This window comes from Athene cunicularia (genome assembly GCF_003259725.1).
Source record: "Athene cunicularia isolate RWA chromosome 17 unlocalized genomic scaffold, athCun1 chr17_part1, whole genome shotgun sequence".
Taxonomy (NCBI): domain Eukaryota; kingdom Metazoa; phylum Chordata; class Aves; order Strigiformes; family Strigidae; genus Athene; species Athene cunicularia.
In genome coordinates, this window is record NW_020799122.1 from 4,147,582 (window position 1) to 4,151,664 (window position 4,083).

At 51.8% G+C, this 4,083-nt stretch overlaps 1 long non-coding RNA gene across 1 annotated transcript; it reads left to right on the forward strand.

The window, feature by feature from the left end:
• Positions 1-230: 230 nt before the first annotated feature.
• On the forward strand, positions 231-3,518 carry LOC113486372. The gene is made up of 2 exons (XR_003399582.1): positions 231-360; positions 3,153-3,518. It is a non-coding gene; the product is annotated as an uncharacterized LOC113486372 (long non-coding RNA).
• The last annotated feature ends 565 nt before the right edge of the window (positions 3,519-4,083 follow it).

The window sequence follows — 4,083 nt, forward strand, 5'->3', positions numbered from 1 at the left end:
CGCCTCCCGCTCGCACGGAGGAGCCAGTCCAGGCCCCACCTTGTGGAAGCTGCAGAGCAAAATGCAAAATTGTTTAGTGGAACTAGATTTAGTCTTTTGGCACGGGTGAGATGTCTTGGTCTTCTCTGAAAAATTACCAGTTCTGTTATCATCAAACTGAGAGCATAACGGAAGAAGACGGTCAGTAGAGTGGTTACCTCACCAAGATAAAGCAAGAAGGAGGACTGGAAACTGCAGTGTCTGCTTGACCCTTCGCCGTGAGTCCCTGAGACATCTGCCAACAGGACCCTTCCCACATAAACCTCGGAAGCAGCAGCAGTGGGAGGAATGAGGTGAAACCCCAGTGCTGCCCGGCCACTGGTTAGTTCCTTTCGTCCTTCCTCCAAGGAAATCTCTGTGTCTGCTTTGCTTTCCCTGCGAGCTGCCTCTTAAACCTCTGCTGTAAGACACGGCTGCAGTAGGGGGCCGGGTGATTTTCCCCTTGCTCAGCTCCTTAGGACTGCGATAGGCTTTGGGTCTATCTGATTTTAGTGAGGTGTCCTGGCAGGTGATGATGGTGTTGGGAAGAGGGTGTTACTTGTATTCAGCACAGCTGGGGCATCACGGACCCTATAAATGAGACCCTTCCACAGGGAAAAATGCCCAGGGAAGTGCCAGCTCTGCCTGCTTGGTACCCAGGTCAAGAGCCCTTTCCCAGTGAAGCTGCACTCTCAGTCACTACCTTTTTCCAGGCTAAACAAAGAATATCTGTGGTTGACTGCTCCCGTTGCACCAGTACAAGAAGAGAATCCAGTTCATCCCTCCTGCCAGCACTGAGCTGCGCCAGGTTAATTTTCCTGCCCTCCCTTTCCAGGCAGCAGGCAGTAACCTACATTGCCTGCTCACTTCGTGCCCAGGGGTAGGGGAGAAGACGTGAGCTCTCCTGGCAGGAGTGCAGGGCCGTCAGCGGGAGGATAATTGCAGTGACTATTTCAGGGTACAAGTTGTCTGGGCAGGTAGGTCAGGTGTTTACAGCAGTGGATGAGCCAGACAGAGAATTACTGTCTGTACCCTGTGAATCTTAGCAGTTTAATATGGCAGCACTTCACTAGTTGTGGGATCTGTCCCTCACTGATGAGCGAGCGAGAGCAGCGTGTTTGCCGAGCTGGGACTTGCACACGTTTCCTAAAATAGTCGGTGAAAGGAGATCACAGAATCTAAGGGTGTGAGGTAAATGGCACGTAGGCTGCCCAGGGGACTGTTGGCAGCGGCTGGCGGTGCCCCAGCTCTGCTGTGACAGCAGCCGTGACGGGGGACCCTGGCTCCAGCTGGAGACAGATGTCCACTGGGCTGCTAGCAGCCAGCACCGGGTTTGGGACAGGCTGGTGCACACTTGGTCTAATCCAGAAGGTGGCAATGGCAATCCACAGACACTGGCTGGCGTGGAAATGGGGATTTCTTGGCGGTATGGCCCTTGCATTTACGGGATATTTTCAGATAACTGCTCTGAAGAGGCAGCGTGGTGGCTGCTTCTCTGCATGTGCTGATGGGGGAGTCAGCTCTTCTCTCAGGAGCGATGCCAAACTTTACAGAAAATATACTTTACTGGGAAATGTGGCCATTTCCCAGGTATATTTTGGTTGATTTGTAAGGTACAATCCATTTGAATGTTTGTGCAGTTCCCCTTCCCTTCCCTTCCCTTCCCTTCCCTTCCCTTCCCTTCCCTTCCCTTCCCTTCCCTTCCCTTCCCTTCCCTTCCCTTCCCTTCCCTTCCCTTCCCTTCCCTTCCCTTCCCTTCCCTTCCCTTCCCTTCCCTTCCCTTCCCTTCCCTTCCCTTCCCTTCCCTTCCCTTCCCTTCCCTTCCCTTCCCTTCCCTTCCCTTCCCTTCCCTTCCCTTCCCTTCCCTTCCCTTCCCTTCCCTTCCCTTCCCTTCCCTTCCCTTCCCTTCCCTTCCCTTCCCTTCCCTTCCCTTCCCTTCCCTTCCCTTCCCTTCCCTTCCCTTCCCTTCCCTTCCCTTCCCTTCCCTTCCCTTCCCTTCCCTTCCCTTCCCTTCCCTTCCCTTCCCTTCCCTTCCCTTCCCTTCCCTTCCCTTCCCTTCCCTTCCCTTCCCTTCCCTTCCCTTCCCTTCCCTTCCCTTCCCTTCCCTTCCCTTCCCTTCCCTTCCCTTCCCTTCCCTTCCCTTCCCTTCCCTTCCCTTCCCTTCCCTTCCCTTCCCTTCCCTTCCCTTCCCTTCCCTTCCCTTCCCTTCCCTTCCCTTCCCTTCCCTTCCCTTCCCTTCCCTTCCCTTCCCTTCCCTTCCCTTCCCTTCCCTTCCCTTCCCTTCCCTTCCCTTCCCTTCCCTTTTTGTCCATTCCATGCTAGACCATGACATTCCCAAGCAGCCAGTGCTTCCCCAGCCACAGACCCCCTCACCCCTGCTCTGCTGCCCTCTGGCAATAGCTGCCTGCCAGTCTCCTTGGATCTAATTACAGAGACATTTGGGGGTGAAAAAGCATCATGTTCCCTCTGTCATTACCTTTCTAGTACATCCAGTCACCTCTCAGGCTTCTTCCATGCAAGGGAGGGATAAAAGCACATAGAGGGAAGCCGGTTAGCGGAGAGGAGAAGCTCCACGCTGGGTGCCCAGCAGAGGGTGGTGTCAGCCTCTGCGAGGGGGTCAGCAGCCTCAGCCCTGGCTGGCTGTCCTTCCCTGGCCGTCTGTCCCAGCAGTGCCAAGGGGCAGGAGAAGGGAGCACCAGCTCTAGCACAAAATTCAACCTCTCTAATTGATGTAAGCTCCCTTTCAGCTGTAGGTACCTCCTGACAGCAGCGTCCAGGTCCTTTCCGTGTGCCCTGTCCTGCTTCAGCTCATTTCTATCATCTGCAACTCCCATTAGCGTGTCTGCTGGATACATACTGTTCACCCGGCCTTGCCTTACAGATTTATTTTTTTTTTTTTGTCCTGCGATCAAAAATACCTCTGCCATCAGCTGTTTTGACTGTTGCAGAGGTAGGCGAGAGGTGTACTTGCTTCAACACCTCCCACACAGAGGCTGGCTTTGCAGCTGCAGTGATTGTTCCTAAGTGTCCAGGGGCCAAGTACGCTTTTTATTACACAGTAAAAAAGCCAGGCTGTAGCTAGCAGCTTTAATTATACACATATAATAAACTCCTGTGTTGTCCTCTACCTACAGACCTGACCTCACAAGGCAGACTAGTACAGAGTCAACCAAAATTATCCCTGGCAGGACTTCAATCCTTTCAGTAGCCTTGTGATTCCTGCCCAGTGGGTGCTGTTGGAGACCTAGCGGGAGCCCGAAAGAAAACCTTCACAAAGAACTAAAAGAATGAGAAAGTTATTCTGAGAAATCACCTCCTCAGGGTACGGGGAACTGTGGGCTGAAATCAGCACGCTCCTGAATACACCGCGGGCAGGGTGTAGCTCTGACTGTGACGGCGACATGTGGATGCTGCAATGGCATGCGGGAGGAGCAGTGGGTCTTGCACACCAAACCGGAGTGCCAGCACATCAGGCTAAAAGAAGTGCCTGCTTAAAAAAAATTTAAAAAAATTAAAAAAAAAAGGGCCTACCAAACTTTCCCTGGAATATTAAACAATTGTTTTTCATTCTTTGGAGGGATCCTCCTTCCTACATTGAAAATGAAGGATCATGCCAGTAGAGTCGCTCTTTCTTCTTTATCTCCGCTTGGCTACATTTGGAAGAGATTAGCGTTGCATTTGTTTGACATCCAGGTTAATCGCTTCCCTTCGTCCCAGTCTCGGCTTCCGGTTTTGGCTATCTGGAAAGCCAGGCTGGAAATTAATCGACAAACTCTGGGGAGAGGATCTCGGAAGAAAACTCAGACCAGATTTGAAAAGAGGCTGTTCTAAACTGTGCTGATTTGGATGGAAGCCACCAGTGAAAAATCAGAGATTTTTCAAGAGTTTGCTGCCAAGGAGTTAATGGCTGAGAGTTGAGGTTTTTAATAAATACACTGGTAATTAATTATAGGAGTTGTCTTCATGTTTGAAAGTCAAGGAATACGATAGCTTATTTGGGTTAAACATCTCCCGTCCACTATTTGCAACCCAAACATGAGCTGAAAGGGAGGGGGGGCGCCCTCA